Genomic DNA, 27380 nt, shown 5'->3' with positions numbered 1-27380 from the left:
GAGACAGACAGAGGGGGAGGTGAAGATGTGGAGGTAGCCCACCTGCTTCCCTGGCCAGCTAAGCCGTCTCGTGCTCCTAGCAATATGCCTCCTCCATCGTAGTTGACCATACCCATAAACAGTGGGCTGAATAAGACCTTTCCTTGTCAAACATGTTATAACCACAATGAGTGTGTTAACTAATTCAGCAAGTGTGACGTCAATGATGACCAACCCTTGGGCTAACTACCATGTAATGAAGGGTAAAGGTAAGAGGATTGACTGGCTCATGAATGTCAACATGTGCACACCCCTTACAATATCCTTACAATATCATACTGATAATAAGTCAAAATAACTTTCGGGGTGAGTTTATTTTTATCACCACATACTGCTTTGAAGCCAAGTGAGTCAATATACTAATGGTGTGAGTTTCAACAGTACATGTACAGTAAAAAAGAGACTATTAAAAATATGCAGGAGCCACGGAAACGGCTCAAGGATCACGAGTGCTTGCTGCTCTTTCAGAGGATCGGAGTTCAGTTCTCAGTACCTGCACCTGAGAAATTCTACTGTAAGTTCAGCTCCAGGTTCTGATGTCCTCTTCTGGCCTCCCTGGACACACACACACATACACACACACATGCAAATAAATAATAAAATACAAATATTTTCAAAGATAGCTTCTGGCAAAAAAAAAATTTTATATATATATATATATATGTATATATATATATATATATAATCTCCTATAGTAGCTTGATGGGGCCAAGTTTCCCTTCCAAATGGGCTGATTTTATAATTCTATTAGAAGTCAGGGTTGGGTTCTATAATCTAAAATTGAAAATTCCCAGCAATCAGTAACTAAAACTCGATCTTCAAGGACTGAGAAGAAGGAAGAGTGAAGGCAGCGACATCAGCACGATGCCAACAAGTTCACATACCAAGCCAAGTGCTTGACCTAAGAGCCCTGAGGCACTCAGGGTCAGCCATAGTGTATTCCCAGTCACATCTCAAAGGCCTGCAGCTGCTGTGGTTAGCAGAACAAGGGGAGGGGGAACAGGGGGATGAGGAAAGGCTGATTCCCAACAACTGCACTGCAACTTCTCCATTTTGTTTATCAATGCTTAATTCCCAAAACACAAGCTTATAAACAGGAGCTGCCCGGATAGCCACTAAGTATAACCCACATGCAAAACTGTCGGTGAGCCCCTGGGTGTGACTAATTTTAAAATAATTCAGGCCTTCGCTGGGTGTGCCGGTGAGCAATGGAGAAAGCGGTGCAGCTGCTCTGCCAACTGGTGTTGGGGTTTCACTGCTTTAGGAGGTGTGGGCTAGAGAACTTCCCCAAGCATTTGCGGGGGTGGGGTGGGGGGAGCACCCTCCCCACCAACTAAGATGCCCTGACTCGGGTCCTGCACTTATATTGTGCAAATTTCTGAACTTCCGGCTTATATTGTGCAAATTTCTGCTGTAGTGGAGAACACTCTCCAGAAGTTTTCCAGTGGCTCTGCGGATGCTTCCTTCCTATTGTGTAACCGTGAATGATCCTTGAATCCATCATTGTGTTTAGTCCAAGGATTCTTTCCTTTTGTAGAAGTGTTTGTGGCATTGTGGTTTTCAAAGGTCTGATTGTGTCCTTTGAAAATAACAACCCTGGGGGTCCAGGTGTTCGCTTCTCCGCCCCTCTTGCAGGGTCCTACAGTGCCTGCTGCCATTGTCAGTGCTCAGTGGGACGGCTTATAGTCTCTTCTGGAAGGAAGAAGTGAAGGCATATGGAGTCTGGGGATAAAAAGCCACAAAAGCAGGTTTGTACTGGTTCGCCTTTGAACGTTGTGTTCCTTGGGCAACTGGTATCCAGATGGCATTCTTCTTGGCATCTCTCAGTCTGACTCTCACGGTGTTAACGCTTTCTGAAGACTTTTCATAAATGAACTTCTGAATTGTCCCATGCCAACAAGGTCAACAACATTATCTGGTCCTTTATCCATCTGAGAAACATTCCCAACTGTGGCTCCAGTGAACCGGAGTATGTAAACTGACAGAGAATAAATACGAAGCAAGGACAATGTTTAAGAGGGCTGGTTCGGCGGGCTGTGCCCACTTCTCAGAGCAGAGTCAGTCCTCAGGCAGCGACTCCTCCATCTTCTGGTACCCTATGACCTTCAGATGAAGAACCCCAGGCCTTCAGGATTGTCATAAATTCTTATGGGAAATTTTAAAGATGTCCTAGTAAGTTTGTCAGCCGTTTCAGCCGTCTTGTTGGCGCTGCCCATGTTGTAACCTACCTGCTAAGTATCTGTTCCCTGAGGCATCTTCAAGCAAATCAGATATGTTGCTTGTATAATAGTGTATAATCTTGGAGAGACTCCTTTAAGATTCTCCTTTATGACCTACATTCTTGAGAACAGACTTGCCATGGGGTGATGGACATTTCCTCTATTTCTGCCCCTGACCTTTGGATATCCACCCCTTTGTGAAAGTGTCCATCCATGTCTTTTCTAGTGGTTGCCTGTGCCTCCGGCAGTGCTAAATTATGGGGTTTTGTTTTAACCTGTGTACCTCTGCACCCTCCTCATCCCAAGCGCAGGGTTATTCTAAGCAGGAACCATTCATTATCATCACAGGAAGCCTGTTAGCATTGACTTAGCAATGTGACCCTTAAACTTTGATTTCGAGGTCCAGCCTCCTTCTCTGGCTGGGTCTTATGCTCTACCATCCAGAATAGGAGATGGATATGAACAGGGGGAGGAAGAAACCAGCTGCTCCGTGCCTTCTCTTCCTTTGTCTAGTGAGTAACAGCCTTTCCTGCCCTCCCTTCATCAGTTCCTGCTAGAAAGAAAACAGTCTATCTGAAACATACACACTAAAAAGTCCACAAGTGGCTGTGTCTCCTCTCTTCATTGAAAATAAAGAAGAAAAGCCACAACATACATGTCTAAGAAAGTGAGACCATGAAGTGACTTTTTTTTTTTTTTGCATACTTTTCTGACAGACATAATTACATGGACACTTTTCTCTGCCACCACAGGGGCCATGACCTTGAACCATTACCAAGATTGGCCTGTCATTATGGCCAGTCTTAAAACTAAGACCAGCTCTCCCCACCCTGGCTGTTGGTGTTTATTTTCTACCCCAGCCTCTCCTTGCCCTTCAACAGCCTTTTCTTCTTAAGATTTTGAGGAATCAAATATGAATTTTTCCCTGAACTACAGTTTTAGAGTGCCCTTCAGGTTCGTCATGGGGATGAGACAGCCAATTTTCCACTTGACATCATTTTCCAGTCTCAGCCCCTCCCCCACCTTAAGGAGTTTATCTGTTAGAACAACATACTCTCAGATGTTCTAAAGATAAATCCCTTGAGCAATGCTCCCCTAGCTTCTAAAAGGCAGGTGCACAAGAATTTGGTGTTTTAGGAATAACAGCTCTGCCTCAGAAATCAAACCTGACCAGAGAGCTGTCAAACTCACTTCTCTGCCTCAGTTTCTCCATCTGGTCAGACAATACCTGCATCTTACTGTGGTGCAAACAAATAACACAGGAGAAAGTGTTCACAATAGTGTGTGATCAGTAACAAATTTCTAATAAGTTTTAGTTACGTTCATCACCTCACCAGTTTAGTTTCTAAAATCAAGAAACCTCTGGAATGAGTATGAACCTGAAAATGTCACAACGGGCACCAGAGAGATGATTCAGAGGTTAAGAGTGTGTTCCATTCTTGCAAAGGATCCAAACTCAGTTCCCAACACCTACATCTGGGGCCCAACCACATGTAATGCCAGTGCCAGATGTGACACCCTCTTCCGGCCTCTTCAGGAACTTCAGTCATGTGCACATGCCTTCCCCCAATCCTACCCCAACACATACACACACATACACAGCATTAAAAATAAAATAAATGTTTAGAATAAGAAAGAATAAATACAACTACAAAGCAACAGCTAGAGAAACTATGGGTTACATACAAACTCATATAGATTGAACAGCATGCTTCTGAATGATGGGTGGGTCCTCAAGAAATCCAGAAGGAAATAAAAATTTCAGATGAAAATGAAAACATAACAGGCCAAAATTCATGGGACACAAGTAAAGCAATTTTTAAGTCTTTACATCATGTTTTTCAAAAATATTTTTAATTAAACTATTATTTCTCCCTCCTGCTCTCCCTCTAGCCCTTCTAAACTCCCTTTCAAATTCACGGGCTCATATTCTTAATTATTCAGTTGTAGAATAATCTCTCACTTTTTTATTATGTCCTCCCATTTGACAACCCTTATTTTCCCAGGTGACTAATGAATTTGCATGTATAATTTGCACAATTTTGTGGATATATATTCAGCCATATGCATACATAAAACGAGACTGTAAATCAGCAATGACCCACAACACATTCTTAAAGTATGCAATAAAGTATTTCTTGAAGAAAAAAAAAAAAAAGAAAGAAAGTAAGCAGATGTCATGAGGAACCAAATGACACATGGGCAACAGACGATGCCACGAAAGATGATCCGCATTTTCAGTCGTCAGGGAAACACAAATTAAACCGCAGTGTGATTCACTACCTACCAAACAGACAGACTTCGAGTGAAAAGTGGCAGTACCGAACTGGCCAGGACATGTTGCCAGGGGGGCTTTCAAGTCAAACAGACACTCTAGAAACCAGCCAAACATCCAACTCCTACACCGCTCTCCTAATCGCTGGTGCCAGACACGGAAATAAACACTCCTGTTTGCAAAAACAGCTCTGTGTGACGTTCCTCGGCTCCAAGCCAGTCTCCATCCATACGTTCTTCGATAGGTGGAAGGTTTGTGGGGCTTTTGTTGCTGTTCAGATTTTCACACTTTAGTGTGTGTGCCTGCAGGTTTGTCTAAGCCCCATGCATGTGCCTGGCGCCCTCAGAGATCACTTGAGGGCACCTGAACCCCCGGAATGAAGTGATGGATGGTCACAAACCACAATGGGGGTGCTAAGGAATTAATCCTGGTCCTTAGTCAGGGCAGCAAGTTCTCTTAAGAGCTGAGCATCTTTCCAGAGCCAGGGGTGAGAGGGTTAATGAATGGTGGTACACCTACATCATGCTAGACAAGTCAGCACTAAAATGAAGTTAATCAGTGCCTACAACTTTCACGGGGGGGGGGGGGGAGGAGGCAATTCTAAAAGTCTATATACTGTGACATCGGCTATAATACAGCATTCTGGGTAATACAGCATTTTGTGTGCCTTAGTGTTTTGCCTGAGTGCATGTCTGTGAGAGGGTGTCAGATTCTGGAGTGACAGACAGTTGTTGTGAGCTGCCCTGTGGGTGCTGGGAATTGAACCCAGGCCCTCTGGAAGAGCAGTGCTCTTGGCGGCTGGTCCATGTCTTCATCTCGAGACCGTGTTTCATATTGGGTGTTTCTGGTATCTTTGTTGAAGACCAGAGGGCTGGAAATGCCTGGATCTATGCCTGGAGTGTATTCTTTCCAGTTGATCTACCGGTCTGTTTTGATGCTTGCTTTTTCAATGACTGTTGCCGTTGGCATTAGCTTTGTCCCTTCTTGACATTGCTTTGGCTATTTGGAGTCATTTGTTGTCCCATATTAATTTTAGGGGTTCCTACACCTATTGAAAGTGTACTTAGAAATTTGGCAGGATTTGCACTGAATCAACAGCTCGGTTTTAATGGTGACAAAGAAAAGCTATAGCCTTCTTAATTTTAGTACTTATAGCCAGTGTTGACACAGCAGCCTAGCCCACCAGCATTCACAAGGGACTGTTTCTCTCTGAGAACAGAAAGCCTTTTAAGCCTTGAAAATTGCCTGTTGGCCTTGGCAGCTGGGGTGTACCTCACTTTGCCCTAAGAGGCTATGTTGTACTGGTTTCCAAAGAGCCCAGAAGCTAGAGCTGACACAGTGGAGCCCTCTAATGTTCCATAGCTCACAAGCCAGTTGACATCACCGAACCATCTGTGGAAACAATCTGCTTAATGAGGTTAAAATGGCAAGTTATAGCCCACGGGGGAAATTATGCCATGAAAAATTATATATTAAAGAAGCAGGCAACCACCAACATAAACATCATGACATAAAGCTGGATGAAAGAGAACCAGAAAGGGCTACAAAGACAATTTGTTTCCCTCCTCAGTAAAAATGTTTCATTTTCATGTCATTCCCAGAAATAAAAAGAACTTGCATTTGCTATCTAGAGTTTTAAACATATGTATGTGTATGTGTGTGTGTGTTTCTAGAGAATCTAACTGATCCCATTTAAGAAGAAATACCAGACTGTGAGATGAATAGAAAAGAAATATTAAATAATTTAGAAATGTGAAGGAGACTAAACATTGATGAAAACCCAGGTGTGAATGAAGGGAAAGAAGCAAAGTGAAAACGAGGCTACTCAGGATCTTTGGATCATTCTTGCTTTCCTCCATTTCCTTCTGCTGTTCCTTCTCCACCTACGCGTGTCTACATGTTTTTAATTTTAAGATGCCTCATTCAGCCAGAAATCCTTTTACTCTTACCTGGATGGCTGATTTCTGAGCTTCAGCTGTGTCTACAAATTTTGACAGACTTGAAGGAAGAAAGTGAAGGGCAGAAAAAAAAAGAGATGTATTTGCATCTGGGACTCAGAAGCCAACCTGGCGAGGGACCTATGCAAGGGACAGAAATGACTTGCTCAGCCACCAACCTGAGGCACTGGCAGAGAGAAAGAAGGATGTGCTCAAGAGCCTTGACCTAAGGACTCACATCTCCATCATTTATATGTAAATGTATGCACCTGTCTACCTATACAAAGAGAAAGGCATATGTGGTATTTCCCCTAATGTGGCGCCATTTTTTCCTTTTGTTTGCTATCCACACAATCAATAATATCCACAGTAGCAGATACACACTCTCAGGCCCCTCTTCAGGGAAGGCAGGTGTGGCTGTGTGCTTGCTGTTGAGTGAAGACCCGTCGAAACCCTGTCCTTGCCTTTACATGTCCACCCAAAACATTATCTTCTGGTGGCCACGCCTATGGCCATGCCTAGTTGCGGACAGCAAAGGCCGCCAGCAAGATGTCTTTCCAGAGCTAGGCAGAGTTTAGTATTATTTATTTGTGAGACCCCAAGACCTATCTGGGGATTCCAGAAAGGTGAGAAGAAAAGCGAGTTGTGCTAGAAATCACCAAAGACCAGACAGTGAAAATATTCTCCAGATAGAGATGAAATATCAGGCTTCCAAAAGTGTGTGATTTTTCTGTACTTGAGGGGACTGCCTCTTACTTGTAATGCTCTACAGCTCAGTGGAACACACGTTTCATGTACCTTGCTTTTGCTTAATTCAATTCCCTGAATTGAAACAAATTGATTATGGCCTCTTCCCCGATCTACCAGAGTGACGCTTAGTATACGCCTTTCCGATCCTTATACAGTTAGCAAAATACAGTGTTCCCCTTTGATGGGTATCTGTCTTTGTGGGGAAGGAGGTATGTATGTGTGTAATTATGAATTAGAACTTCAAAGTATAATCGCATGTTGATTGACTGCCAGAGATGAATCAACCATCTAGAGTACCCATCACCTTGCCTCGTACCTGTGAGATTACCTGCAAGACACACTCATGGGAGGGTAGGACCTGGAATTTTTTTATTAAAAAAGGCAATCAGCTCTTACTTTCAACATCCACTGTGTTCCGTGACTTTACCGAAGCCCCAATAAATTCCTTCTTCTAAACAGTGACTTCCTTGGCTAGTTTTAGTCATTATTTCCACACCTGGATTGCACTGTTTTAATAACATTCCTTAAGGCCCTTTGTGTTCTATTTCACGCCTCTTGCTTTTGAACTATTACATCCTTGAAGGGTTTCCTTCCACGTACCTTTTCTGGGCTCCAAACTCCGTCTGCACAGTCATATTCACCTTCCATTCCTTTCTCAAGCGTGAGCGCTGGCCTTGTGCTTTTAGTCTCCACAAGGAGCTATGACCCAGGCCTTTTATCTCTGCAGCTGTCTTTATTAATGCCTCCTCACTGTCACAGAAGGTTAGGGTCACACAGAATGCAAAGCCAGCTGGTCCTGAGCCCTTTGGCATGCCTTGACAATAAAGTGCAAAAGAGACACATTAGCTTTCCTGGTGAATGTGGTCCTGCTCTCTTTGTTATTTTATAGATTTTTTTTTCAGGCCTTGACTTTTTTTTTTTTTTTCACCATTTTACTAAACGTCTTCTGTGTGGTTTCCAAGACATTTAACAAACACAATGGCAAATATACTTTCTTTAATTAATAAAAGCAACTGGCGGGGGGTAGGGGAATGGCTTCATAGTCAAAGTGCCAGCTGTGAAGGCATGAGGACAGATCCCCAGCATGCACATAAAAGTTGGGTGCAGCAGCTCCTATCTTTAAAGTCAGCCTGGTGAACAGGTGAGCTCAACTGTCAGGCAGGCAGACTGCAGGATCAGTATGGAGTCCTGCTTCAAAACTAAGGTAGAACACTACTGAGGTAGACACCTCAATCAACCTCTGACCTAGATACACATGCGCACATGCAACTATGCACACACATGAGCGTGTACCCACACCCACATGTTCATGCACCCACATGAACATGCACCCACATGAACACAAATACACAAACGACAGAAAGTATGTGAAATAGAATAATTATGTTCCCAAAGGACACTGTTCTCCCAGTTAAGAAAATTTACCTAAATATTTTATTTCACCAGAACACCACAGGCATTAGTTAGGTTTTGATTACTGTGACTGACCAAAAGCAGCTCTGGGTGGAAGGGTTTATCCTAGCTTACAGTTATAGTCCATCGTGAAAGAACGTTAGGACAGGAGCTCAAGGCGGGATCCTGGATGCGGGAACGGATGCAGAGGCCAAGGAAGAACACTGCTTACTGGCTTGCTCAGTTACGGTTCTTACACAACCCAGGATGGCTTGCCCAGGGGTCACACCACTTACAGTGGGCTGGACCCTACTACATCAGTCACGAGTAGAGAAAGGCCCCGCACAGACTTGACGACAGGCCAGACTGAAGGGGGATTAACTCCAGCTTGTGTCAAGGTAGAAAAGAAGCCAGGACACCACATCCGAGAGCTCTGGGTGGATGGACATGCCACAAAGGAGAGGAAGCCAAGTAAAAGGGTTCCATTTCTAATGGGGAGACCAACCTAAAACTGTCCCTGATGTTGAAAGAGACCCCAAGAAACCTTATCACACATCACAGACCAGCAGAGCCGACTCTTTGTGAGGAGTTCTGTGCACCTTCCTGGGGACGCCTCGGTGAATTGAAAGTCTTTGCGTGGTGCATGAGAATAGGAAATGTCCAACTAAACAACCTTAAAACCCAGAGGACCTGTCCTGGTCGTCAGCTTCCATTTGGGGTTATCTGATCGCCTTCATTTTGGTTTCTTTTTTATCTTACTGACCAGCGGATCTGATCCTGAAAGGTAAGCAGAAGCCCAAGAGCTCCTTTTAGAGACGAGACGGTGCTTGTCTTAGCTTCTTTTCCTGCTGAGACAAATTCTCCAAAAACTCAGCTAAAGAAGGAAAGAGGGTTCTTCAGCTTGCGGTTCCAGAGTGATACAGCCCACGGTGGTGGGCTAGAGGAAGAGCAGGAAGCTGATTGGTCACACCACATGCACACCTAGGAAGTGGATCGGGCCATGCCCAGCGACTACTTCCTCCAGCCAGTTGTCCCTCCTTAAAGTTTCCACCTTCCCAAGCCTCTCCTCCAGTCAGCCCATAGGAAACACCTCACACTCAAATCACAGCACATGCTAGAGTGAAGCTGGGATCCATGATTTCACCAACACGTGGGTTGTGGATTGTCAAAAAAGTGTGACTTATATCGTTTTACATAAAAGAATGAGTCAACATCTCTGGATCCTGCTGACCTCGGGAGCCCTGAAACCAATTCCCACAGACACTGAGCGGTCACTGTACTGACTGCCAGTGTGAAGAGAACTGAGTGGCTCAGAAGCTGAGGTGGCCGTGTATTACTTGCAAGGGGTTTGTGGTAAGATTATCTGGGGGGAAGGTTAGGCAAGGGGGCTATGAGGCACTTGTGACTGAATCTTAGATGGTTTTAACGGAAGGTCATCTGTATATAGGTGGCTCTGTGAGCCACCTCCCAGCTTATATAAGCTTATGTAGTGGAAGTTTGGTTTCTTTAAAAACTCGGTTATGTTACATAAATATGTTTTTGTTTTAATCCCAGGTGTGGGATAAAGTTTGTCCACAGCTGATAATTGCCTCATGCTGGGGCGTGGTTTTTGCCAACTAGTAACAGCCTCATGTAACTCAGAGAGGGGTGTGGTCTTTGCCAGCTGCAGAGAGTGGAATTCTGAGGATTCTGAGAGGGTATAAATACTAGAGCCCAGAGAGGGTTTTAGAGGAGATGGACAGAGGAGGAGGAAGGCTGTTTATTCATTCCACTGCTGCCATTTGCTGTTTGCTATTTCTGGACTGCTAGATATCCTGATGACTGAGATTTGTATTTTCCTAAAGAATCTGACAGCCCTAACCAGCCAGAACTAAGTCTAAAGAGGTCTCCTTTCCCTTCTAACCTTTTCTCTCCTACCTAGGGTTGGGGGGTTGAAAGGGAGGTAGAGGCTTAAGAAACCCAAAATAAAATAGAGTTAAAAACCAGCACTGACGAATTTCTATGTAGACATTTTAAAGTTAACATTTAGAATGTTTAGCTTTAACTAAACATTTAACTAAATCTCATGACTTTCCCTCCAGCGATTAGCAACCTGAGCATCAGAAGACTTGAGGGTCTAAGTCAGAGGGTGACAAACATCCACGGTGTCTGTAAAATATCTTCTTTATAAACTAGTAGGACACACTAGTAGGTGAGGCATTCCTTAATCTTTGTCCCCAGGTCCGTCCAGGACATATCAATCTTTTCTTATAGAAGAATCTGGGCCAAGGACATGAAGCAAGAAAAGCACTATGAAACAGTTCTTATTTAAGAGGCAGTGTGGCGGAACTGTCTGTTGTATGCAGACTATTAAACTCTGTGTGGTCTCATTTCTCTGAGGAATCAACCCTGGGTGTGATCCAGGCATGTTTCTGACTCTGAGTCCTTCTCATAGCTGTATTGTTTTCTGAGGTTAAAAAGAAGTTCCAGAATGACCTTATGGAAGAAGAAGAAGAAGAAGAAGAAGAAGAAGGAGGAGGAGGAGGAGGAGGAGGAGGAGGAGGAGGAGGAGGAGAAGGAGAAGGAGAAGGAGAAGGAGAAGGAGAAGGAGAAGGAGAAGAAAAAAAAATGAAGAAAAAGAACTGGGCTGGCAGGGCACTCAACTTGTGTCTCTGCCACGGGAGCAAGCTTAGCCGAAGTTGCCTGTGTGGGTGCTTTGTAACATTCAGTGAACTCTGTCTGGGACTTCTTTTAGGAAAGAATAATTATAATAATTATAATAATTAATAACAATAATAATGGTAATAACAATGCCTATTTTCTGAAATCTGAGACAGTTAAATCTGATGGTATATTGCCCGTGCTTGTATTTATATTCACATTCCTGAGACTTTAATTTTAGATAGTGTCTCATGTAGCTCAGGCTGGTCTCACACCTACTGCACAGATCGGGATGACCCTCTGTAACTCCAGTTATACAGAATCCAACACGCTGTTCCAGCCTCCTCAGACTCCAGGCACACAGGTGGCACACAGACGTGTGTGCAGGAAAAGCACACAAAAAATAATAAAGTAAAGAATATTAAATACGAGGAAAGCACAAGATCTTTTCAGCCAGTTGTCCTCACCTATTTGGCACCGATTCGCTGACATAAAAGATACTCATGAATGGAGACTATGTGGTATTTATTGAGTATACTTGAAAACATACTTGTGAGATTTTTTTATTTGACCAACTATCAATCAGTTACCAAAAAATTAATACTGAGAGAGTAAAGTGCAAAACAACTTCATTCACGGTCTGAGAAATTGTCATTCTAGAAATGACAGCAAAGGCAAACGTGTTCTCTAAAGAAAGGAAAATAAAGGACTTGGACTCAAGAGAGCAAAACCGGACAGTTCCTGGAACAAGCAAGCATTAAGGTTCGTGAGTCCACAGCGGATTGGTTAGCTGGTTTAAGGCCACTCAGCACGGGGTCAGTCTAGCCTGTGAAATGGTGGCTATGTCTGTGGAGAGTTTTTTCCACAGATTTCTCAAGGTCACTCAACACCAGCTTAGTTAATCAAAAGTCCTTACTTGAATGGGAAAGGAGGAGAGAGAAACAATGGTAAGGATTAAATGGGGAGAAGGACGGAAAGGCAGTCAGAGGGAGGAAGAGGGTGGGGAGAGAGGGGAAAGAAGGGAGTGGAAGATGATGAATAGGAAGAAAATGTTCTTATCTATTTTTGAGAATGAGTGTGCGCATGTGTGCTATGTCTATGTGACTACGTTGTGTGCATGCTGTGTACGTACATGTATGTTGTGCGTAAGTCTGTGTGTGCACATGTGTGTGCATGTCTGTGCGTGTACATGTGTGTGCATGCTGTGTGTCTTAGTTGCTGTAAAGAGACACCGCGACCATGGCGACTCTTACAAGGAAACATTTAACTGGGGCTGTCACTCACAGCTCGGAGGTTTAATCCATTGTCATGGAGGGAAGCGTGGCGGTGTGCAGACAGACATGGTGCTGGAGGAGGAGCCCAGAGTTCTAATCTGGATTGGCAGGCAACAGGAAGAGAGTGAGACACTGGGCCTGACTTGAGCATTTGAGGCCTCAGAGCCTGCCCCCATTGACACACTTCCTCCAACAAGACCACACCTACTCCAGCAAGGCCACACCTCCTAACAGTGCCCCTCCCTGTGAGCCTGTGGGGGCCATTTTCATTCAACCAGTCACACTGTGTATGTATGTCTATGTGTGTACATGTGTGTATACTGTGCGCATGTCTATGTGTCTGTGTGTGTATATGCTGTGTGTGTATATCTGTGTATGTATGTGTGTGTATGCTGTATATGTCTGTGTGTATATATGTGTGTATGTTGTGTGGGTGTATGTCTGTGTGCTTAAGTGTTCATGTATGTGTATACTGTGTGTGTGTTTACCAGTAGAAGCCAGAAGAGGGCACCAGATCACCTGGATCTGGAGTTAGAGGTATTTACAAGCATCTTGATGTGAGCGCTGAAAGAGCAGCAAGTGTTCTCAACTGTGGAGCTTTCTCCCCAGCACCAAAACTAAGCATGTCTGAATAAGCTCTATGGAATCTGCTATGACTGGGAGACTCAAGCTGGGTCTGACTCGAAAGCCCCTTTCCCGTGCTCTAGCTTTCATGGTTCCGGAGAATACTGGGCAAGCTGCCAAGGGAGGGAAGCATCTGGCCTGTCCTACCCAGCTGCAGCGTATAAGATCAACATTACCAGTGTGGCAGGGTGTGCAGATAAGTGCAAAAAGTGGCACCCGGATGTCAGCGGCAACCAACAGCTCTCTAACTGGACTTTCAGCCATTTCACAAGAGGGAAATCATGCCAGCTTCCCAGGACTAGTGAGGTCATCTTAGAAGAGACTGTACTACCGCCACCTTGCTAGACCAGCCTAGCTCCTGACCATGTTGTGACTCTTATCCTTCTACCCACAGCTAAGCATAACTACCACCTCACCAAAGAAGCCTCTGTTTACTGATAAAAACCACGACTGGGCACAACGCAGAGATGAACAGACCTCAGGGAGCCCATCGCCCGCATCCGTGTCTCAGGAGATGCTGTGGAGGAGAAAACAGAAAGTGTGAGAGCCAGAATACCAGGAAGTTGGCCGTGAAGCCGTCTCCTAGAAACAGCCGCACAAGCGAGGCCAGAACAAGAACACTCTCAGTGGACATGGGTGTTAACTGGGAAGGGAAAGGCTTTGCGAGGTCCCACACACACACCGAGGACTGCCGACAACTGATGACCTGTGGGAAGAGGGGAATTAGCCTCTCCGGGGGATGAACTTGTCTGGCATTGGGATACTGTTTGTCTGAGGCAGGCCGGTCAGCATTAAAACCACCCATACACCAGCAGCCAAACCAGACTCAGCAGCTTCTGCTTATATATACCTGTGCATAGGCATTCATACATACAACGTGTATATGTATTATATATGTACATGTGTGTGTTACATACATACACGCATATGTATTATGTAAAGATGATCAAAGAAAAAGAGGCTATCAACTTGAGAGCCAGGGGGACGTGGAAAAGGTTTGAGGGACAGTGGCTGAGAGGGGCTAGAGCGAGGAAGGGGAGGAAGTAGAGTGATGTCGTTCTATTTCCATCAAAAACGCACCAAAATATTTAGAAGATAAAAAGGAAAACACTTCAAGGAAAGTTAAAATATGCCCCCTTTGCCATCCCCTTCATACATACACACAAACACACACACACACACACACACACACTACCAGCAGCAGCCTCCTCCAACGGTCATAGTTTACCCAGGGGCATTCTTGTTTTACCAGCCACGGTTTTTTTGGAGAAGTTGTTAAAATCCCACTGTGCGCGGCCCTACCACAAACCCCTATCATTTAAACATCCCCTTCACTAGATGCTCGCGTTATGCCATCAGATACGCCTGGCCTTTCCGCATGTGTGTAGAGGTGTAACTGGGAGAAGAGGAGCAAAGACAACGCACTGGAGCTAGCTCTCCCGTCAAGGGCTAGCCCATGGTAAACAAGCGGAAATGGCTTTGTCTGGACTGAGAACTCAGCGTTCTGACTGCAAACCCTGAGCCGTGGGACAGGCCTGTGGAGACGGAAGGAGAGCTGGGACACAGAGAAAGCAGCAGGCACAGAGGGCTTCCCAAAAGTGAGGGGGGCGGTCATCTTGACTCCTAGAGAAGAGACTGAAAGTAAAGCAGGACTCTCAAGCCCCGCTGGGGCTAACTGTGCTTTCTCCTGACACCTCTGACGTTTGAACTCTGTATCCTATCCGAGGCTGCATGAACAAAACACCGTTGCTCTTTTTCAGAGAACTTTTTTTCTCTACATGTTAAATCCGTAACTTAGTGCCAGTTTTCTTTGCTACATAGGACACGACTAAATGCTCAAACAAGTTCCATCTTCCTTCACTGAGCTATTCCAAGATTAATATACCTAGCTTCGTGCAGAAAGAGGCCAGTGTACAGCCCCGCCTTCCTTTCTGTGCTTCACACTCCTGCCTGTCCATTGGCATCTCACGCCACCTAGTGGCACGCTGTGGTGGTACAGCTTGACATAGCTGCAGTTTCGGCTCTGAAAAGCAAGTTTTAACTATTCTGATAATCTCTCATAGTGTGATATTGTGTAGCAAGTCTTCCATGTAAGGGTATTAAATGAAATATTCACTTTAATAATTAAATCAATCAAAATACATATCAAAACAGGAACATTTTATTCTAGGACTCTAACTCTTTTTCCTCAAGAGCAACTCCATCCATGTGCACAGAAAGCAGACTATCTTCAAAATCAGCGCTAGGAATGCCTCTAATCTACGGCAACCCAGAGCTTTTCCTTTTCTTTCCTATTTTTGTTTTTGTTTTGAAATAGGTCACACTCACCATGTAGCCCAAACCGGCTTTGAATCTACAGCAATCCTCCTCCGGACTCATGCCCCTGAGTGCTGAAGTTACAGCTGTGTGTCTCCATGGCCAGCAAGCCACAGCTTCCAAGAGCAGGTGAGGACACCCCAGGATTCTAGTCTAATGGTTAGCATTCACTTTCTTCCTTGTGTGCAGAAAGAGATTTACAGAGTATCCACATATATACAACGGGAGGTTAAGTGTAGACAGGATAGCCTGAGACATGATATCGAAACATCAGCATCTCTTTGGGTGTGGGGGTTGTGGTCCCAGCTCTTTCCCATTCTCAGTCCATGCAATGTGAAGACAGACCTAATCCAAATCCTAACTGGATGAGCGATCAGACTATGTGCTGAGTAGCAAATCAGGCAACTGATTACAGACTAGAAAAGAAACTCTGTGTGTCCCTGACCTCACAGGGATTACACCACAGGGCAGGAGACAAATAGCAATCTCAGAAGTGTGTAAATCACAGTGTCACCCCAGCAGGGAGAACTCTATGAAACTGCATCAGAGCAAGGAGGCAGAAAGTAACGGGGACTTCCCCGCCTATATTCACAAATGAGAAAATACCTACGTAAGGGGTTAAAAATGAAGAAAAGTATTCTGTAGCTGTTGGTTTAATTGTATGGTCTAATAATGTTTATTATTAGCCCTATAATTATTAAGGCAGTATATCTAGCCCACTATCACAATCATTAAAAGACACAGACACCTGAAAGATTTTATAATAGCCTTATATCACCTGGGACAAGACATATTAACCACCTTTACCTCCAGGCCCCATCCCAGGCTATCTGCCATCCATCGTTCTGTCAACATTTGCTTAGTCTTAATCTGGGCTGCTTCCTCCATCCAAGCCTGCCATGTGCTTCTTTCCATGCTCATCCACGGTGGTTCTCTGCCTCCGTCCTCCTCTTCTTTCTCTTTCTCTCCACGATGATCCTGTCCCCAAAGCCCCCTGGAACCTTAGCTCAGACCTACATCCTTCTGCCCTGCCCAGGTGTAGGCCTTTTAATCAGCCAATCAGGGATAACTGGGAACATTCCTTTTCATCACATGGTTACAGAGATAGTTCAACACTATGACAGTATCCATGGCAGGGCAGTAACCAGATCTCAATGCACTGAAATCAGCATTTGAGTACATAGCACCAGACCAACCCCCAACAGTATTCTGTGCAGAATGAACAGAAACCTCACGTGTCCAAAAGTAGGGAGTAGCTAAGCATGTCGGAGAAGTGACTAAGGTGACTGGGTTAGGCAAAGAGAGAAAAGCAAGAATCGAACAGAAGGTTGGGAAAGCTACACCGGAAGACCCTTGAAAGGGAGAAGGGTTGGTGAAGATCCTTTCCCAGTCTATAGGCTGTCATTTTGTTCTGATGTCATTTTGTTCTGACGTCCTTTGCTTTACAGAAGCTTTTCAGTTTCATGAGGTCCCATTTATTGGTTGTTGATCTTAGAGCCTGTGCTGTTGGTGTTCTGTTCAGGAAGTTGTCTCCTGTGCCAATGAGTTCAAGGCTCTTCCCCACTTTTTCTTCTAACAGGTTTAGTATGTCTGATTTTATGTTGATCCAGTTGGACTTTAGTTTTGTGCAAAGTGATAAATATGGGTCTATTTGCATTTTTCTACATACAGACATCCAGTTAGACCAGCACCATTTGTTGAAGATGCTATCTTTTTTCCATTGTACAGTTTTCGCTTCTTTGTCAAAAATCAAGTATCCGTAGGTGTGTGAGTTTATTTCTGGGTCTTCTATTCGATTCCATTGATCCACCATTCTGTTTCTATGCCAGTACCATTCAGTTTTCATTACTATTGTTCTGTAATACAGCTTGAGACTAGGGATGGAGATACCTCCAGATGATCTGTTGTTATACAGGATTGTTTTAGCAGTTCTGGGGTTTTTGTTATCCCATATGAAATTGAGAATTGTTTCAAGTTCTGTAAAAAATTGTGTTGGTATTTCTATGGGAATTGCATTGAATCTGTAGATTGCTTTGGGCAGGATGGCCATTTTCACTATGTTAATCCTACCGATCCATGAGCATGGGAGATCTTGCCATCTTCTGATATCTTCTTCAATTTCTTTCTTCAGAGACTTGAAGTTTTTTTCAAACAGGTCTTTCACTTGCTTGGTTAGAGTCACACCAAGGTACTTTATGTTATTAGTGGCTATTGTGAAGGGTGTAGTTTTCCTAATTTCTTTTTGTGGCCTTTTGTCTTTTGTATACAGGAGGGCTACTGATTTTTTTTTTTTAATTAATTTTGTATCCAGCCACTTTGCTGAAGATGTTTATCAGGTAAAGGAGTTCTCTGGTTGAATTTTTGGGATCGCTCATGTATACTATCATATCATCTGCAAATAGTGATAATTTGACTTCTTCCTTTCCAATTTGTATCCCCTTTAATTGTTTTATTGCTCTAGCTAGAACTTCAAGTACTATGTTGAAGAGATATGAAGAGAATGGGCAGCCTTGCCCTATATCTAACAGATGGCTAATATCCAGAATATATAAAGAACTCAAAAAGTTAAAAAGCAACAAATCAAGTAATCCAATTTAAAAAATGGGGTACAGATCTAAACAGAGAATTCTTAATAGAGGACTATCAAATGGAAGAAAAACACTTAAAGAAATGTTCAATGTCCTTAGTCATCAGGGAAATGCAAATCAAAACAACCCTGAGATTTCACCTTACATCCGTCAGAATGGCTAAGAACAAAAACTCAAGTGACAATACATGCTGGAGAGAATTTGGAGAAAGGGGAACCCTCCTCCATTGCTGGTGGGAATGTAAACTTGTACAACCACTTTGGAAATCAATCTGGTGCTTTTTCATACAATTAGAAATAGTGCTACCTCAAGATCCAGCTATATCGCTCCTAGGCATATATCCAAAAGATGCTCAACTATATAACAAGGACATTTGCTTAACCATGTTTGTAGCAGCTTTATTTGTAATAGCCAGAACCTGGAAATAACCCAGATGTCCATCAACGGAGGAATGGATACAGAAATTGTGGTACATTTACACAATGGAATACTATTCAGCAATTAAAAGCAAGGAAATCATGAAATTTACAGGCAAATGGTGGGAACTGGATAGGATCATCCTGAGTGAGATATCCCAGAAGCAGAAAGACACACAGGATATATGCTCACTCATAAGTGGATATAGACATATAATATAGGATAATCATACTAAAATCTGTACACCTGAAGAAGCTAAGCAAGGAGGACGACTCTTCATAAGATGATCAATCCTCACTCAGAAAGGCAAATGAGAGAGACATGGGAAGAGAGAAAAAACAAGGAACAGGACAGGAGCCTACCACAGAGGGCCTCTGAAAGACTACCCAATAGGGTATCAAAGCAGATGCTGAGACTCATAGCCAAACTTTAGGCAGAGTGCAGGGAATCTTATGAAAGAAGGGAGAAATTAAAAGACCTGGAGAGGACAGGAGCTCCACAAGGACAACAATAGAACCAAAAAATCTGGGCCCAGGCAGGGGTCTTTTTTGAGACTGATACTCCAACCAAGTACCATGCATGGAGATAACCTAGAACCACTGCACAGATGTAGCCCAGGGCAGCTCAGTGTCCAAGTGGGTTCCATAGTAATGAGAACAGAGACTGTCTCTGACATGAACTCAGTGGCTGGCTCTTTGATCACCTCCCTATTAGGGGAAGCAGCCTTACCAGGCCACAAAGAAGACAATGCAGCCAGTCCTGATGAGACCTGACAGGATAGAGTCAGAGGGAAGGGGAGGTGGACTTCCCCTACCAGTGGACTTGGAGAGGAGCATGGGAAAAGATGAGGGAGGGAGGGAGGGAGGGAGGGAGGGAGGGAGGGAGGGAGGGAGGGAAGAAGGGAGGGAGAATGCAAGGGTGGGGGCTTCAGCTGGGATACAAAGTGAATAAACTGTAATTAATAAAAAAATAAATAAATTTTTAAAAAAAGGGAGAAGGGCAGCGTGGACTCTGAATGTGAGAACTCAGAGCGGGAAAGGGATCTGAGAATGAAAGGCTAAGGAGTGGAAAGGAGTGAGCTGTGACACAGACCAGGGAGCCGGGCCACTCGGTAAGGCATCTCACCTGAACAACCTGAAACTGCTACGAGAGCGAAGTTCGTTCAAACCGTAACCAAGGAGCCCGGAAGGTGGCTGGGTGCATGAGAGTGCTTGCCGTGCAAGCCTTACCACGGAGTCCAATTCCTGGAACCCCGGAAGCCACCTAAAGGAAGAAGGAAGATCTGATTCAGAGGCGCATCCCCCTACACACGCCATGGCACGCACGGACCCACACACCCACAGTAAGGGAAAGTAAAACCTAGAAGTAAAATATTAGTGAAATTAATCTCATTCTTAAAATGGAGGCCAAGGAGGCCGGTTGGGACGGGATGATAGGAATCGAGCAGAGGTGAGCAAGTGAGGAGGGAAAGTCGCTAGAAGGTTCTATTTAAAGGTGTGAGGCTGACGAGAAAGCGCAAAGCAAGAATTCCGGGGGTTGGGTTGCAGGTGCTTCGCGCCCTGAACAGAGGCTTACAAGAAAATATGGACTTGAGAGTAACACCGGATAATGAAGATGGGAGGGAAGACAAGAAATTCAGAGCTGTAGGCCTTTCTTTCCAGCCGGTAAGGCAGCAGCAGTTGGCCGTCCAAGTTTTTAAACCATTCCACCACTGACAGCCCCGGGCAATTTGCCTATGAACTATCATCAAAGCTCAGAACGATTAGACGCTAAGGAGCGCTGTCTAACTGACTCATGTCAATCATGCCATCGGGCGCAGTTTTTCGCAGCTTCCCGCCTCGCTGTGTTACTGTGTCCCCTTCTGCGTGTGTTTGACGGGCATGCCTCTACTTGTCGGATGCGTGTTACACATCATTATCTTTGACAAGGTTGCTCTTAGGAGTAACTTGCTCTCCAGACTCGCCCCATGGTGTACACAGGCGACCAGTCTCCCACGAGCCACTGCTGCTTCTTAGACCGATGAGAAACAACAGTTTCCTGCTGGCAAGCTTGGTGGGCAAGTTTGAAATCCACAGACCGGCCAGGCGGGTGCTATGGCAAAATACCACAGGCTGGGTGACTGGCACAACAAAAATTGCTTCCACAGATCTGAAGGCAAGGAGGTCCGAAATCTAGATGCAGCCGGATTAGTCCCTGGTGGGAGCTCTTTCTCACCTACCGGCATGGTTGCTTACTTCCTGTGTCCCCCTTTGGCAGAGCTCTCTTGTGTCTGTCATCTCAAGGTTCCGCTCGTGGTTTTGTTTGGCCTGAACGTGCTTCTTTACTGCAGATACAGTTTCTTTCCCAGGTAAATTCTGGGGAAGCGTCACTTAGACCTAAGCAGGCTCCCTGACTGATACATAAATTGTACAGTTGTGTGTATGTGTGCTGTAGGCATGTGACGTAGAAAGTGTGTAATCCCCGGGTGTAAAGTTTGAACTCTGCTACATAGCAACAGTGAGCATCATGCAGGTACACTAACCCATCATAGAAATGTGAACGTGGTCGAGAATTCACGTGCGTGCGTAACTCTGAAAACTGTAAATGTCTCTGCCCTCACAACACATACATCCTAGCAAGGCAGGCTGACAAAGGAGAGAAGGACACAGATGATTCAGCCAAATCCATTTTTATCACTTCTTCCTTTACCTCTCTTTGACTAAAAATAATGGCAAGATTTCAGCGTTAGGTGGTGGATTAGAAGCCCCAGGAACACAAGCAGCTGAAAGAACCAAGATTCTACGTATTAGCCTCTATCCCCGCGTGAAACACCCTCTGTAAATGAACATGTCAGGCCAAGCGAGCTCGCTGCAGGGAAGCAGTGGGGAGGGGGTGAGGAATGGTGCCTCGCCGCAGGCGCTCGCTCCAGTGAGGTCCTAGGGAAAGGTTTCCTTGCCACACTGGCTCTCGAGGACAGCCAAGCTAGCTACAAGACCTCCAGCTGGATGCCCAGTTCAGAGTGAGGCCTCCGTTCAGTCCTAACACAGGGCTCCAGACAAGATCAGTAGAAATCCTCAGAGAATGGCTCTACCCTCCCCTCACCCAAATGCCAGCCACAGAACAGCCTGAGGAAGAGATGTTGCCGAGTCAGTGGCTAGGCCCTTCCAAGGGTCCAATACACGACCCTGGGCAGTGAAGGCTGTGGCTGAAGCAAGACAACCGAGTCAGCCCCTCCACCAAGGCTGCTGCTAAGGACAGGAACCCACAACAAAGGCTCCCACTACCCCTGGCTCACTCAGACGGGGGTGGGGGGGTGGGGTGGGGAATATATCAAAGAAAAACAAGAACATGGAAAAAGCATTCCAAGCAAAAGGAACTAAAAGGCAGACAGGGGTCACTTCTCTGATAAATAAAAAAATAAAAAAATAATTTAAAAAAAAAATAGACTTGGAAACAAAATTAGTCAGAAGAGATTAAAAAAAGAAGCCTATTCATACTCAGAAAAGGCATAACTCCTCAAGAAGCTATTACAAGGCTAAGCACTTACATGCAACACTGGTGGACTCAATTTCATAAAACAAACTACTCAGTGTAAATACATAGATTGACACAAACAAAAAAAAAATAGTGAGTAATTTCAGTGCCCTGCTCCCACTAACAGGCAGGTCATTCCAACTAAAGTAGAGAAACATCTTAATTAAATGGCATCATAGATCAAACATCTACAGAAAATTCCATACAAACACTACAAAGTACACATTCTTCTCAGGAGCTCATAGAGCTTTCTCTGAAACAGAGCATACAGTAGAACAAAGCAAAGCCTTAACAAATACAGGAAATTTTAAATCATTTCTTCTGTTCTGTCTGGTCACAACGGAACAAAGCTAGAAGTCCACAGGAGAAACAGAACATAAATAATTCATGGAGACTGAACAATACGCTATTAGTTGATGGATGGATCATCAAAGAAATTAAGGAGAAAATTTAAATTCTTATCGGTGAATGAAAATGAAGTCACAGCATACCAACACCCATGGATTTCAATGAAAGCAGCAAAAGGACAGCTCATAGCTTTAAGAGCCTATATTTTAAAAAACTCAAATACTTAGTCTGATAATGTACCTTTAGACCATGGTAAAACAATACCCCAAACCAAACGTCAGTAGGTGGGAAAAAAGTAATCAAGATCAGAGCAGAAAAGAATGACATGAAAATAAACAAACCAACAAAATACACAGAGCCAAATAGTTGTTTCTTTAAAAAGATCAGTCCCAAGGACAAACTAGCTGAAAGAAAGTCAGAAGAGCTAGAGATGGATCAGCAGTTAAGAGCACTGGCTGGTCTTCCAGAAGACCTGGGTTCAATTCCCCACATCCACGACATCTCACGACCATTTGTAACTCCAGTACCAGAGTGCCCAGTGCCCACTGCTAGCCCCCAAAAGGCACCAGGCACACACATGGTGCATAGAAATTATTTCATGTGTATAGGTGCAGCCCAAATACATATACACATGTATGTATAAAAAATAAAATGTTTCAAAGAAAGATAGACAAAACCCAAATGAAATCAAAAGAAAAAAAATAACCATATATACCAATTATATTCAGAAAATTACTAAGACATATTTTAAAAGCTTATATTCCACCAAATTGGAAAATATAAAATAAATGGGTGAGTTTCTAGACTCATCTGACTGACCAAATTAAACCAAGGTAAGAACAGAATATTTAAACAGATCTATCACAAACAATGAGATTAACACAGTATTCATGAAATCGCCCTTCTTTAAACAGACGAACAAAAAAGTTCAGGCACAGATGAATTCAATGAGAACTTCTACCTGGACTTTAAAGAGCTAACCCCAAAGCTTCTCATACCATTCCACAAAATAGAAAAGGAAAAAAATGTTACCAAATGCCTTTTACAATACCAGTATTACACTGATATCAAAACCACATAAACACATAACAACCCAATAATAACCCAACAACAGTCTCCCCGATAAATACAAATGAAAAAAGGCAATAAAACATTTACAAACTGATTTCAAGAATACATCAAAAATATCATTTACCATCATCACACTAGTTTCACTTCAGAGTTGTAGGGATTGTTTAATATATGTGAACCAACGTGTGATAAATGAACTCAAGAATGAATGACATGGTCATCTCAATAGATAACAAAAGGGCTTTTGAAAAACCCACATTTCTTGGAGAAAGTAAGAATAGAGGGAAGGTATCTCAGTACAATAAAGGCTTTGTACAAAACACCTACAGCAAACACTGCACTAAATGAGATTAAATTGAAAGCTTTCCTACTAAAACCAAGAATGAGATAAGAGTGCCCCCTTTCCATTCTTATTCAATATAACACCTGAAGTCTTAGGGCAACCAGACAAGAAAAAGATACAAATAGGAAAAGACGTCAGATGTTTGCAGATGATATGATTCTATTCACAAGAGACTGTGAAGACGCTACAGAAAACTGTAAAAGCTGAAAAATACTTTCAGCAAAGTGCCAAGATACAAAATTAACATACAACAATCATTAGAATTCCTATATACCAATAACATACGTGCTGAAGAAGAAATCAGGGAAACAAGCCCATTCATAATTACCTAAAATACATAAATAAATAAATAAATAAATAAATATTAAAAATACATAAACAGATTGGCCTAATTCTAACCAAAGACAGGAAAGACAAAGACCTCTACAGTGAACTCAAAGTCAAGAGAAAGAAACAAGCTGCTAGGGTGTGGAAAGAACCACATGCTCACAGAATTCAGGAATTAACACTGTGAAACCTGACTATAACCAAGGTTGGTCAGCTTTCTGCCACCAAGGATTTGAAGGAGGAAAGGTTTAGCTAGGGTCTTGATTTCAGATGCATCAGGTCATGATCTCTTAGCTACTTTCCTTTTTGTGTCTGTGGTGAAGTAACACACTGCTGGAGAAAACATAGCCAAGAAAAACTGCTCCCCTCAACCAGACGAGAGGAAGCCAGGTTCTCAATACCTTCTTCAGGGGCACAGTACCCGCGACCTAACTTCCTTCCTCTAGGCTCCACCTCCCAATAGCATCACAGGCTGGCAACTAAGCCTTCAGGGCATGGCTCTTCAGGGACATTGAAGATCCAAACAATAGAACAACCTCCTCAACTCATACCTGGGCATAACCATCTACATACAGCCAAAAATGGTGTGACTGAACCCATACGCATTATGGCCTGACTTACCTCAGCACAGGCAGCAATTACGGACAAAGCAATCCTCGCTAGAACCCCACACAGAAAGGAAACAGTTGCTTATGAAACCATAAGATATGCAACTAAGTAAGGCCCATAGACATGCGAAGCATCAGGGAAAGCTCCATCCTAGGTACTATGGACTCGGTCAATCCTCATTCGGACGTTAAGACTACAAAGCCAGCCCTTAAGTTTCATGCTAACCATGAACAGAGTTCTCTAGGAACTTAAGACTGTTTTACAGGATCAGATGATTGGGGAGGAGGTCCCCCCTATCAGTGGACTTGGAAAGGGGCACGGTGGAGATGAGGGAGGGAGGGAGGGAGGGACTGGGAGGGAATGAGGGATCGGGACACGGCTGGGATACAGAGTTAATAAAATGTAACTGATAAAAAAAAAAAGACTGTTTTAAAATTAGCACATGTATAGTGAACCAGTTACCACAGAACTAATGAATCATACCCCAGATACTAAGAGCTGTGAGATTCAGTAAAATAACAGTGGGAAGCATTATTCTCTTTCTACCGCATGGCACAATGGTAACCGGCAAATGAAAACGGAGAATCTCTAGGCTCAGCTTGGAATTATCACGTTAAAGGAAAATTCTCAAACTTTTAAACATTTAAATTGTGTGTGTGTTATAGGCATGTTTGTATGGGTGTATGCACGTGTGTTTGTGGGTGCATGAAGGCTGAAGGTTGTTGTGAGGTGCTGTCTAAGCTGCAGTTGCCATTACTGCAATGAAACACCATGACCAAAGCAAACTGGAGAAGAAAAGCATTTATTTCACTCGCAGTTCCAAATAACAGTTCATCATCAAAAGCAGTGAGGGCAGGAACCCGGAGGCAGGAGCTGATGCAGAGGCCATGGATGGTACTACTTACTGACTTGTTTCCCCATGGCTTGCTCAGCCTGCCTTCTTATAGGACCCAGGACCACCAGCCCAGGAGTAGCCCCACCCACAATGGGCCTACCCCATCTATTACCAATTAAGAAAATGACATACAGGCTTGTCTACATACTATTAATTGAAGTTCCCTCCTCTCAGATGACTTCAGCCTGTATCAAGTTGATATAAAATAAAACTAGCTTCTTTGATCATCTCCAGCTGAACTGGAGCTTGTCAACCCAGCTAGGCTTCTGGACCAATGAGCTAAGGGATCTGCTGGTCTCTACCTTCCTGACACCTCTCAGTGCTGGGGTTATGGATTTGGAGTCAGCACTTGCAGTTTTGCTTTGTCTGTTCTGTGGGTCCTGACACTCTGAACTCAGGTCATCATCCCAGTATCTCAAGCATGTTCCTGACTGAGTCATCTCAGAGATCCTAGAAACTTGGACTTTTTTTTTCTAACCTAACAAAAGATTATCAAAATCTGTTATACTGTTTTGAATTACCCATATTTATTTGATTATGAGTTTTGCAAGACATTGTCATTGTTGATTTTTTCACAGGTCTGTTGAAGGATATTAGACTCTTGAGCACTTCTCTACCCCAACGAGTGAGAGACCAAAGAATTAAATATTAGTTTTGAGGGGTAATGGTTTAAAATACAAGCCTGAACAAAGGTGGAAATACGTCCAGCCACCTTTGGGTAAGAACCAGCCATACTGCATTCTTTCCTGCCCACTAGAGATACAGCAAGAGGCTCTTTGCTCTCAACCAATATGGCAGTGAGGGTATGAGCCCAAACTCTAACTTGTAATAAAAAGATCCCCATGTGTTTTGCAATGGATGCAATTCCTGGTGGTCTTTTGGGGTCTTGAGAATCTGGCACAACACTAGTTCCCAAATAATTGATACAGAGACCTCTTGGATTTATAAAAGCTTCAAAGCACAGTAACTGGGAAGGGGTCAACCCTCTAAGCTACTTTGCTATTTCCCAGCTACACAGCCCATGTTACTTGCCTTAATTGTTCCTGTCTGGACTGCTTCTGTTCCATCAGGCCAGCTCTCATGATCACATGCTCATGATCCATACTGGCCTACGGTGACTTTCTTCTCTCCAGCTTCCTCTACTGCTTCCTCTCTCCTCCCAGATTTGTGGTCCTTCTGAGACCCTAAACCAAGGAACCTAAGCTCTGCCTGCCCAGTCACAGGCTTCAGCAACTTTATTAACCAATCAACTTTAAGTTAGGTAGAGCAAGATTTACACAACAAAGACAAAAGACAAGTGTGCATGCGAATACACTCATCTGGATGGCAATGAGATCTTGGAGCCAGTAATTAGCATTAGAATACCTAGCACCAGACCAACCTCCAACCCGGTTCTTTTTCAATCACTTTTGCATTCTGTATTTTTCCTTCAAAGATTCCCATGTGAAATATATGGGAAAAATGCTATTTTTGCTTCTGGTAAAAAGGTTTAAAAGGAGAATGTTCATAAAGTTTTGAGTGAGTTTACATTGACTGTGCATTGGAATGTGTCATAATTAGAGCTTTAATTGTCAACTTGACATGGGCTAGATCACCTGAAAGGGGAGTCTCAATTGAGAGAGTCTGGATCAGTTTGGCCTGTGGGCCTGGCTCTGGGGATTCCATTGATTGTCACTGATATGTAAGTGCCCATCCCACTGTGGGAGAGACCGTCTTTTGGACAGGTGGTCTGGGCTACATAAGGACGATGACCAAACATAGGTCTGCAAGCAAGCCGACATCCCTCCATGACTTCTGGTTCAG

The sequence above is a fragment of the Meriones unguiculatus genome, chromosome 3, assembly GCF_030254825.1.
Source record: "Meriones unguiculatus strain TT.TT164.6M chromosome 3, Bangor_MerUng_6.1, whole genome shotgun sequence".
Classification (NCBI taxonomy): Eukaryota; Metazoa; Chordata; class Mammalia; order Rodentia; family Muridae; genus Meriones; species Meriones unguiculatus.
Note: the sequence above shows the minus strand (reverse complement) of the source record.